Source organism: Macrobrachium nipponense, chromosome 30 (assembly GCF_015104395.2).
Source record: "Macrobrachium nipponense isolate FS-2020 chromosome 30, ASM1510439v2, whole genome shotgun sequence".
NCBI lineage: Eukaryota > Metazoa > Arthropoda > Malacostraca > Decapoda > Palaemonidae > Macrobrachium > Macrobrachium nipponense.
In genome coordinates, this window is record NC_087218.1 from 11,379,827 (window position 1) to 11,392,865 (window position 13,039).

The window sequence follows — 13,039 nt, forward strand, 5'->3', positions numbered from 1 at the left end:
AGGAGGGTAGAGTAGGGGAGATGAAGGATAAGAGAGAGAGAGAGAGAGAGAGGAGAGAGAGAGAGATACTGTAGTCTTTTTGTGTGTGCGCGTATCTATACACCCAAACACAAATACACACTATAATAATATATATATATATATCTATATATATATATATATATTATATATATATATATAACGGCTCAGACAGACAGAGAGAGAGAGAGAGTAATAATAATAATAATAATAAGTAATAATAATAATAATAATAATATGCTTTATTTCCAATATTTACATTGGCTATTCTGTATCTTACAAAGGATAAAATATATTGCAATGCATGAGTTACATTTCATACTACTCACAGTTTACACCAAAATAAACCTGATTTAACATCTTACACAAAATAGTATGTATAATTTTACTTACATGCGTAAATAGGAATCATTATGATTTAGAAAATTGCCCTTCTATTGTTACAATTCTGGAAATGCAGTATAAAGCCTTATCAACCTATCGGCAAAAAATGTTTCTTCAGAGCTGATTTGAAAGAATTGATATTAACAGTTATTTTTATAGCTGTTGGTAGCTTATTCCAAGCTAAAGGACCCTGTACAGTGTGAACGATCTTTTACCCAGCTCGGTATTTTGGTCCTTGGTATGTAAAGGTCGTTGCTATTTCTTGTTGTCCTGTCACTTCTAAATCCAACTAATGTCAGAGGAAAAAATCCATGTTGGTAACAAATTATTCAATATCTTATAAATTAACAGACATAAGTCATACTGTATTCTTTGTTCTATATTTAGCCATTCTAATTTCTTTAAAATTGGGGCTACATGATCGTATTTCTTTGCCTTCCCATCAGTCACTTTTGCCACAAAGTTTTGGAGTTTTTGTATTCAATGTTGTTGTTTAGACGTAGTGCCACATACCTTCAAACCGTAGTTTACTATGCTTAACGCAAGCGACTGAACAACCATTTTACGCATTTCATGATCAAATCTGTCTTTTATTCTGTTTATATAAATTAGTGTTCCATTCACATTCCTACTAACTTCATTTATATGAGCATCAAAACACATGTACTGATCAAAGTAAACTCCGAGGTTTTTTACATGGTCACTTTTTCTAATAGCATGGCCATTGAAATTTATAACCATATTATCAGGAATTTGAGAAATGTTATTGTCTTGAGCAAGGAAAATATACTGAGTTTTGATCGTTTACATTTAATCCATTAATTTGGAAATAATATTTAGCATTTTCTAAGATACTTTCCGCTCTTGAAATTAACATTTGTAATTCTTCAATGGTTCCGGTGATTAGGATCTGACTGTCATCTGCATACTGTATTAAGAGACAATCCTGTAATGAAGTAGACATATCATTGATATAGATTAAGAAAAGAATTGGTCCTAATATTGATCCTTGTGGAACCCCAAATTGCACTGGCTTAGAGGAAGATATTACATCGTCTATTCTTACTGACTGATACCGATTTTCCAAATAACTTTTGTACCAAAACGGGTCGATTTTTAGTTTTATACATTTACTAAGTAGGATATCATGGCTAACGCTATCAAATGCTTTAGAGAGATCTAACAATATGAGAAGAGAGATTTTTTTTCGTCTATATTACTATAAATTTTCTCAGTGAGCTTCATGAGTGCGGTTTCGGTGGATAGATGTTGTCTAAAACCATGTTGGGTTTGTGATAATAAGTTATTTTCTTCAAGATATTGCATGAGCTGAACTGCAGCTATTTTTTCTAATATCTTAGATAAGGCGGTAACGAAGTGATATAGGCCGATAATTTTCGACTGCATCTGGGTCACCGTTCTTGAAAAAATGTGTATTTACATGCGATAGTTTCGAGTCGGTGGGGTAGAGACTAGTGACAATGGAGGTGTTTACTATAACGGTTAGGTAAAAACTTATCACGGGTAAGGCATCTCGTATGAAACGGAGAGAGATATATACCATCAGATCCAAATGCCTTTGAGTCATTCAAATCCCTCACAACCAAGACAACTGTATCTACGTCAACGGGTTGCGGTCTGAAAAGGTCATTGGCGATACCTTGAGGTATAATAGTATCTATAGTGGTGAGATTATTATTTGCATTGAGGATCTGTTGAGAATTTTCGAAGGCCAGTCGACCTACATTTACAAAATATTCGTTAAATTCTTCTGCTTTATCTTTCTTATCTTTATAATCATAGATACTTACGTTACTATTTGTGGCAGGGATCATTTCATAAACAATTTCCCATTTAGTAGACAAATTACCACGACAGTTTTTAAACTTATCTTTAAAATGTTCTGCCTTCTTTGTTTTAATAAGTTGATTAACTAGTTTTTTATGGTTTTTATAAGTATTTCTTAATTCTAAGTTTAATGTATCCCTTTTTACTCTTTCATGCAATTCGTCTCTTGCTTTCATTTGTATTTTAAGGTCATGGCTTATCCAAGAGAGAGAGAGAGAGAGAGAGAGAGAGAGAGAGAGAGAGAGAGAGAGAGAGAGAGAGAGAGAGAGAGAGAGAGAGAGTTCCAATGCAACGTAGTTCCATATGAACACAGCATCATTAGAGCAATGTTTCGGGGACCAGCCCTCTTTCAAGCTGAAAATGACAATGAAATACTCATCTATAAGTGCATAATCACAATAGTAAAAAATTGGATCTATTCTTAAACAGACAAATGAACTATCTTATGGCATCTAAGTAACGTCGTCTTTATGGATACTTTACCTTAAGAAAATATGTCGGAGTTTCAAATAGACATTAGGTTCGCACAGATTGCCATAAAGGGGGTGATCGAGTTATCGTACGGGTGTGCAATCATAATCAGAATATTCCAACATCCGTGACATGCAAAGTAGCGCAAGTGTAATAGAGACTATATAAATTTTAAATTTTTGTTTACAAAAGCGTCTTCGCCACAACAGCTTCGAATCACTCTACAAAAAATGGTAATACGTAGTTCCAAATTCGAACAAACAAACTATACCTCCGCCCCTCCCACACCCAGGCGTAAACAACTGACCTCTTCGGTGTTCTCTTAATTTGCTTTTTATTGTAACTACTATATATGTGTGTACTTTTAGATGAACTTTCTGTCATTATTGGAATCTTCAACTTGAAAATTGGGCTGGTCGCCGATACATTGCTCTAATAAAGCTGTGTTCATTTGAAACGGGCGTCTGCATTATAAATATATATTTTATATATAATATATAAATTTCTGACTCGTACTAAAACTGAACCCGGGTCTTTCAAATGAGAGTAATTCCTCCACACAAGCCATAAAAGAAGTTATAATAATAATAATGATAATATAATGATAAATGCCTTTATTCACAAAATTTACAGTGGATATTACAAAGTATACATAGCTTTCAATTGTACAATGGAGCCGAAGTGTAGCTAGAAAATAAGTTCATAAACAAATTATTGATGTACATAAGTAAATGTTCACTATAAAATAAGTGCATAATGAGTATTTATAACATTATTACTAAGTATTACACACGTTTGTGGTACATTTGGTGGCAGGGATCTAATTTTACATATCTGAACAACTATCCCATTCTCTAGAGTAAGTTCGTATCAACGCAAGAATATTCTCTACTTCAGGTCAGGCGCCGAGCGTCAGGGTTTCCAAGAAGTATTTTTATTGTACATAAATAGTTATGTTCAACCGTTCCTTGCAGAAATGTTATCAAGAATTGCAGTTACAAAATTGTACAGTTCCTCCGATTTGGTTCTGACAGCTCCTAACTCTTGCTATATATTAAAGATAATTTGTGCAGGTAAGCAAGGATCTCGACCACTTCAGCTGGAGTAGCATTTAATGTATTCCATCCACCATCTCTGTTTTTTGTCCAGAATCATTCCCTGCGATTAGAGTTTATTAGACCGATGTGTGTGTGTGTGTGTGTGGTGTGTGTGCATACACACGATGCTCATGCACACAAGGGATATACATACTAACACATTGTAAAAGTCTTCACAAAATGTATAGCATTTAAAAATAAACCAGTATCACCTATTTTGTGTACACGCCAAACATACGCACATGCTACATAATGCTTACTTAAATCTCCACAATTGTTAGAGCATATCTTTCAAACTCATCCATATATATATTCTTACATTCTTCAGAACAGTAGGAGAAAATAATTATACACCTCACGGATGTAGTATATAATGTTTTTAAAGAACTGCACAAACATTTTAAGAGTATTAACGCTAACACAAAAGCACACACGCCATAAATATAATTGTTCACAGAAGGGAAGTCACATCTTGTGGAGAGGTTAACCGTATGATACTGTCAAAATTATTCTATCTTTGATACGTCAAATCTTTGGTTAGTTCTATACAAAAGGGCTCAGATGCTGACAACAGGCTACCTTATTAGCCTAATGAACAAGAATATACACCCCTGCCCAACCTTAATCTACGACGAAAATAACGGCTTTCACGATGAACTATTAAAACGAGGGAGAAAAAATTATTGTTGGGCTGTGCTTCATTATGTATTGTCAGTTTTAACCCTTGGAAGTTTACGTAGCTCGTCTCAATGTAAGTTGCATATGGACGAAGAGGTTGATGATGAAAGTTCACCTACTCAGATCTGTCAATCATACTTAAGCGTGTTACTTACGTAAAGGAGGGGCATGTTTCATGGCATCATATTTTAGTATATTGCCTCAAACATTGCACAAAGTAGACAATATTTTTTTCTTTGACGCTGCAAAATTGAATTCAATTGTCTGGCTGCACGAGTATTATGCGCCACCATCGGCTCCTCGGTGCATTTTGGTATAAAAGTGCCGATAGTTGCCAGAAAAGGTATTTGCGTGGCTGCTTTAGGTCACTGCCATGAAGAATTTTATCTTATGCAAGTATAAAGCAAAAGATAAAAAAGAAAATCAACATCAGCGAATCATAAATGTGTAAATGTAAATATGTGAACGGATAAAAACAAGTACTACTTTAAAAGACCAAGATTTCTTACAACTGTAAAGGTTAACGTTTTCTTGATATCTTCGTATCCATGTTCAAAGAAATTAACCCCTAGTAATGTCACTGCTAACCGCCGTCCACTTTCTGGCGCAATATGATAATGACGCGATTTTCTTGTTATGTATATATAGAATCAATCTTATTTGGTATATTAGCCTGTTTTATTCGCTGAGAGGGAGAGAGATAGACCATGTCACAGCTTAAGTAACTGATTCTCTCTTTCTTCAACTCGGTATTGTTATGTAGCAGGGTTGGGGTAGGTAGGAGCAAGGTACAGTCTCTTTACCTTGCATAAGAGCAAGATTATATCCCGGGTAAGAGAGAAGAGCCATTTCAGATCCCATCGAGGAGAGAGTAAAATGCAGACCAACATACCTTCCAATTACTCTTGTCGTGCATTGAAGTCCAAGGATATGCATGTAGTATGGTCAGTAAACTTAACTGCTGTGTACTAGTTCACAACTGGGCATAACAATCCAAAAACTTAAAGAAAAAAAAAAGATAGAAAACGACTACAAACAAATAAAAAATTAAATAAATAAATACAACGAGGGCCTAATACGAAGTGCATCGAATCATTGTTACCACAAAGATCAGAGCATCATACAATACCGTGAATTGAATAAACAGCCAATGAAAATCTTAAATAAAACCCTATTAATTGATTTGAGAAATGCATTAAGCTAGGATTCCATTAAAGCGTTCACGTATGCGTTTGGGTTTGCGCAAAAATAGAACATGGAATTGTAGTTACTGACACTGTTACCATTGACACGGTTGCGTGTTTGTGGGAAGTGTTTATCGCTTCATGCAGCGATTAAAAACGCGACCGCATAGTAATGGACTCCTGTGGCCTTACACCATCCCAGCATCTACTTCACTGTTGCTAAACGCGTTGGCTTCGCTCCTTGGAAATGCCTTAAGGAAATTACCCTATCAAGTTTCACTCATGTTAGCTGAAAAATTAACCTTTGCCCAAACTCTTCCGCTCCCCCTTTTTTTCGTTAAAATAGTTTTTCCACAACTTTCAGATAAGTAAATATTAACTGTTCTGCATAGGAATGGATGCTGGTTGTTTCAGTTGTTTTCAAGTGAAAGGTGAGGTGGATTGTTAATACTACTCTTAAACAAAACCTCTGTTATTGAGTCAACTGAATTGTGGGTAAGCTTAGATCTAAGGATAGGCCTACGGGATAGGCCTACGTACATTTAAGCCTTCGTTAGATTTGATTGGCCTAGGTTATGTTCGTAAGAAAACTATAAAACAACAGAAAACCCATATTTTCGTCTTGGCTTTTTGAACCTGATGTTTGAAAAAAGTGCTACATGGTGGATGGTGATAAACGGAATATTCATTGTTACATCATTGTAGGGGCCAATTTCCGGTCATATAACCACTCTTGTAGGGGCACAAGACATTATATAGAGCTTAAGTTCCTAGTATTTAAGAAATTGACAAGAAAATGTGAAAACTCGATGGAAAATACAAAACAACGTATAACTAAACCATGAAAATTCACTTAAACACAAAGGGCGGATAAAGGTTCAAGTTCTTCAACACGAAAGTTTGGACATAATAGCCAATAATTACGTGAAGCAGTCGACGGGGTCAAAGTTGTGCAAGATATTGTTGTGTATGCACGTACGTATGTGTGTGTGTGCGGGCGCGCATGTATGTCAGTATATGATATATATATATATATATAATATATATATATATCTATATATAGATATATATATATATAATATATTATATATATATTTTATCTAGATATTAGATATATAGATATAAATTATTCAAGTGCCTTTTCTAGTTAGTAAGTGAGATTTTAGCAACGTAACCCTTCTGTTTTTCAGTGGATATTTGGGGATGAAATTTGTAACCCCTCCACCCATCTCCATCTTAGTTGCAACCTACTACAGGTGAATAACCACTAAAGGCATAATTCTCTGCTTCGGTCGATAAATATGCAAATGGTTTGTTCAGCTCATCTTAGCGTGTAATTTCAAACCAAGTTTTTTAGACATAAGTAAGCAGGGTGCAACTATTATCAAAAATGTATCCTTTCCTTTGCATTGGAAACTATGCACATCCTCTCCCTCTTATTTATCTCGTGTGTGCGTGCGCGCGTGCGCAACGGATCTCTCTCGGTGGTCTTGGCCGGATACGATGGATCGCTAAGTGACCAGTCTCCATCAAGCACAATTTTAACTGCTCCTATAACCTGTCGTCGTATACATTCTGCAGCCCACAATCTTCCCATCTTTTCGGCTGTTTGCAAGACCCTGAGCTTAAATTAGGTAAACGTTTTGCAAAATACCCCAGACTTTGCTTACAGTTCATCGATCAGCTGTAACTTCAACCAATTGTCAAGCACTTCTGTGTTAAATTAGCCTTCTTACTCTCACAGATTCCTAACAATTCCATGGTCACACTATGTTACTATACTCGTTTTTTTTTCTTTTCATCTGTCCACCCGCCTGTGGTGCGTCCCGGGCTTTAGATAGTTACATTCAGCTTACATTCAACAATAATACTAATGTCCTATTTCGAATATTTACGGTGTAATTTCCATACAGTAAAATATTAAAACACTTTTCTCAGTTGCAAATGTACACCCAGATATCTTTTCATTTACCTAAAACTTACACATAGCGTAACTAACTAGTCTATTTGTTATAGTTTTAAGTTAACAAGTCATAAGCGCGGTCACACCCACTCCAATAAAGATCTCCCAAGCAGTAAGTCGGTGATCTCTTAAAAGATTAATTTTATATACATATAATTTTGCTTTTCCTTCTTTTAAAAGTCCTAAAGGCTTCTGAAGTACAATATTTTCCACAACGAGTAAAAGTGCTTATGACAAGCTCTGCAAGAATTACGGGTACTGTTATCTTTTTTTCGTATGGTGCTTTTACATTGCATGGAACCAATGGTTATTCAGCAACGGGACCAACGGCTTTACGTGACTTCCGAACCATGTCGAGAGTGAACTTCTACCACCAGAAATACACATCTCTCGCTCCTCAATGGAATGGCCGAGAATCGAACCCGTGACCACCGAGTAGGACGCCAACACCATACCAAACACGCCACTGAGGCACTGGTACTGTTATCGGGTTTCCCAGAAATGGAAATATTAAAACCAGGCCCCTGATAAAATCCAACATTGACGTCAAGTAACGATTTTCGTGGTAAAAATATCAGTATATATATACATATATATATATATATATATATAATATATATTCTATTTTTCCAATAAAATGACAAAACATGGACGGCTGTTCTGTCAAAATGATATTGTGAAGTTAAAGGCATTCGTACAAAATGGTAACCGTTATCAAGAAAAATAAAATTAACGAAATAACCTAACCGTAGCAACAAGCAATACTTTTCAACACAGTAATTTGGTTCCGGGATCTTCTAAATATGGCACCCATGTTGACAAAAGACAAAAACCCATTTCCAGCATTTGGTAGAACCAAATACTTTGTAGTAACACCTGTAATGATACCTATAAGAAATAATAGTAGATAGGGTAGCGTAAAAACAGAGAGAGAGAGAGAGAGAGAGAGAGAGAGAGAGAGAGAGAGAGAGAGAGAGAGAGAGTTGAGCTTTGGTGTGTGAGCCAGAATTTGATCAACAAGACCTTAGTCACAGTAAGTTGAACCATAACACCATCGCAATTTAAATCTTAGGACTGTCATAAAATCTTTAACCTGTGACCTCGCACCAGACTTACTCAGCTTCTATAAAGAATGCAGCTCCGAATCCCGGTGCGTTATCGGACTGGACACACAAGGAACAAAACGTTTTGTTTTAGCCGCGCGCGTGGACGTGCGTCTCCGAGCTGGGGTCCACATGAAGGAAGAAATTGAGGTAGACCTACAACAACCTGCATTTGAACGGATGCAGGCTGATTCGGACCTTAATCTTGGCTGATTCGGACCATTTGCTAGGCTGATTCGGACCCATACTAATAATTTTATATCATAGCAATGGGCATTTCTATTTAAGCATTCCGTATCGTTCGTCCCCGCGAATACGAAAGCCACCAGGAATTGGGGCGTCAATGTATTTCGCCGTGTTTAGTACGAGCCCCTGGGGGTTAATTACAGTCGTCCGAATAAATATTACTTAAAATTCTTGTTCAGGACGTAAAACTGCATTTAAAAATCCGAATGAGCCAGTACATGGTCCGAATCAGCCAAGGTCCGAATAAGCCTGTCCATTTGAACCACCTGCCCAACTTTGAGTTATAATCAAATGTGATGATTTGTGGTTATGATAAAGGATTCATGTAGTTTTTTTTTTATTATATTCTAATGTATATATTTATGTAAATACCTTTGTTTCAGACGTTACTGTATCAAAGTGTTCAGTTCACACACAATCTACGTATCTTAATTTCTGTATTAAATAAAATAGAGTACAACTTTACAAATTTCGAAATCAGTAATCCTTCCCTCAGAGTTACTACAAGTTTCTTACGTTGATACTGATCTTCTGTAATTGATATTCGTGAATTAAGTCAAAGGTTTTCGGCGGCATCCGACAATATTAAAAAAACTTGGCTGGACGCTGTCGTAACTTATGAGAGTGTTGTATATTCTCCACCCTTTCCTCGTTCTCAATTCATGTCATGAGTCCAGATTTCCCTACTGTTCAACGCCTCCAATTTCACGACGGCGTATGCCCACGTATGTGGATCGTGGGCATCATCGCGGTGAAATGACCTTGAACAGCTGGTAAACAGGACACGGGCTAACGGACATAAAGCCATCACCGTAAATTGCGCCGCAAATGTACGCGCAAAGAAAGCAAGGTCGGAGGTCTACCTGAAACTAACGTTCTATGTACGTCAACTTCACGTCAAGACCACGCCCACCGTTGTGGTGCCGCAGGGTACAAAAGGGCGGGCCTGTGAACAGAGCTTGCCGTTACGTAAACAATCATTGTAACAGCTCGTCTCTTCGTTGTTTTCCTACAAATTAATCTATTTCAGTTTTATGGTAACTTTTTGATAGTAGCCATCTGTAATATATATAATATGTAATTAATGTAACATCACAAATTTACCATTCAGACATACACTTACTTATAAAAATGTTGACTATGGGCGATTTATATTTAAGCGATATAGAATAACATCTAATAACTTATCATTCTTGGAAATAAATAGGAATTCTACCTATTCAAGATAATATTTTTTAGATGTAATAAGGAATTCCTCTCAAATATTTACATTATTTGTTACACCATTATTAATAGTAAGACTGCTATTCAGAAGAAATAAATATCTTCGACGTCTTGGCTATCCTCCGTCAAGGGAACGTTCTGTCCTTCGTCAATGGGGTAGCTTCATGGAGAGTTTCCGTGTCGCTGTCATCAGTCAGAATCTCATCCAACTCCGACTCCTGTAGGTGGAAGTTGACTTTTTCCCCGTCCTGAATGTCTGCAGGAGTGGTTGTAGGAGTGGCTGTAGGAGTCTTTTCCGGGCCGAAAGAAGGTCCTGCAAGATGTGACGTTGATGGTCCCTTCCTTGGTCATTTTAGGAGGTTCGGCATCTTGAAGGGCGTTGTGGAGAGTGCTTGAAGGAAACTGCTGGTCTCGGGAGACGGAAACAACAGCTGACCTGAGGGCGCCGACCTGACCTTTTATACCACGCTACAGCGTTGCCATGTCGTACAGGGCTGTAAATGTGTTAATCGGTTTCGCCGTAGGCTACAGCGCAATTAGGAGGCCCGCGTGCTTCGCCGCGGAAAGAAAACAACGACGGCGAACGATGCTGGTGACCCTAGCGCTTACCCCGCAGCAGTCACCGTGGCTCCCACGTGCAATGCCTGGAGCTACGTCAGGTGACATTTGGCGTGACCACCCACGACTTGTTTTGAACATTTCAAAACTGGAATGGGCTACGGCGACCTGGTGGGCGGAGCTTAGCGACCGGACGACCCATCACCGTACGTCTACGATTTTGCGTATGTTTTACGTTACATTTACGGTTTACTGGCGTAAGCTGTTGCCAACTACCAATTTCCGCTCATGCGTGGGCGTGCGTGCGTTGATACGTGAATGTGTGACCTTAGCATAATTATAAGGAGGTGGTGCCAAATTCGAACCGAGGGTGGCTCAAGTTGAGATTGAAAGAAGCCAGAGAGGACTGGCAGCCGTCGTTGAGTATAGAAGCAGAAATATTGCCAGAGTCCAACAATAGATTTATAAGTTTTGTAGTTGTATGTGTAACTCTAATTCTTTGCACAGTAAAGAAAGAAACTCTGCCGTTCATCTCATTCAAACATCTCCTAAGATTACTAATCCAGAACTAACATTAAGAAGAAGCATCAAGTAAGAAAATCAGACTGCAGAACGCATTATCAAGAAGAAGAAGAAGTAGGTAAGCGATCACATAACTCGAACACTCTACCTTACAAAAAAGGCACCACATAAAAATAGGGGCTTCACCGCGTAACACACCTACAATTATGTCAGCTAGGTCCAAACGTCTTTATAGTCCTTGCATAATGTTCTTATGAAAGTCAATCTTGTCAACAAAAAGAAAATATCATCCAATACAAGGTAAAACTCAGCCAACACCAAAATGGTAAACATATCACTGGACCATCTACCTGCCTGTTTCACTGGTCACTTCTGTGTTCTTTTCATTACAAATGAAGTCAATCACACAGAGGGTTCCACTTAAGTTTAAAGACAGCGTTCGAGGTAGACAGGGACTCTTCACCTTCAGCAATCACGTCAAGTTATAGAATGGTGTTACACCAACGACCATCTTGAAACCTTTCACCTATTGAGAATGAGAAACCGACTCAACCGAGTCGCTCACACGGACAAGAGTATAATCTCTTAAAAAAAAAAAAGTCAGTACCTACTTTGTTCTGGAGCACTTGGGAACAAACCCTAACGTTATTGATAATCAATACTTAGGTCATGAAAAAATATAAACAAATAAAATGAATAGATGGTGCAGTTTTCTTTATTGTCGAACTGTAGGTTTTTGGCATTTTTCAGCTGCTCTACTTTCCTTAATCGACTTATTTTAACTTTTTTTTTAAAAATATGAATGCTATTGGTGATTATTGAACCAGTGATTGGTTATAAGTGATGTATGTTTTCACTGGCGTGGACTTCATTATATTCACGTAGTCACGGGACTGTATTTAATTTACGCATGTTTGTTTGTATGGTGTTTTTACGTTGCATGGAACCAGTGGCATGTTATCGCTTGGCATTTTATTGATTCTTGTTGTCACTGGCCTGCACTTAGTTCATTCTTGTTGTTACTGGAGACCCTCTCATCGACTTTACGCGACTTCCGAACCACGTCGAGAGTGAACTTCTGTCACCAAATATACATATCTCTAACACCTTAATGGAATGCCCGAGAATCAAACTCTCGACCACCGAGGTGGCAGGTCAAGACCATACCGATCACGCCATTGAAGTGCTAACCTCTCTCTGTTATCGGGCTTGATACCAGTATATGTAGCCTTGCCTATGCATATGTGCGTGCTGTGTAAATTGAAATTGTAACAAAATCTGATTCTACTGTATTAGGGGGTCACAAAATACTTAAGTACTGTATTTCATAATGGTACTAAAGGATGTTTATTAAAAAGCTAATAATTTTTTAAGGAAGTGAACCTCTTTAAGGCTCCTTTTCTATAAGTATATATAAAAAGGCAGAGACAAACTCATAGACATCTAGAGAGAACAGGAAGACCCCATTCGTTGCGGAATCAAAACACACTTGTTGATCGACAGTTCGTGGAGCTCTAATTGTGAGTTTTGAGACTTATTTCTGCCAAAACATTTCCACTTTGACGCCCAGCCCTCACTCAGAGGCGGCGGACAAATGGAGAAAAATCTGGGAAGCCACTTCTGCTTTTATGATGTCAATAACGTACAACAGACAATTTAAGCCATAAAAACACCCGACAAAAAGGATTGGGTGGAAAAATCTTAATATTAATAATGTATCTTATCACTACAATGCTTGATAAA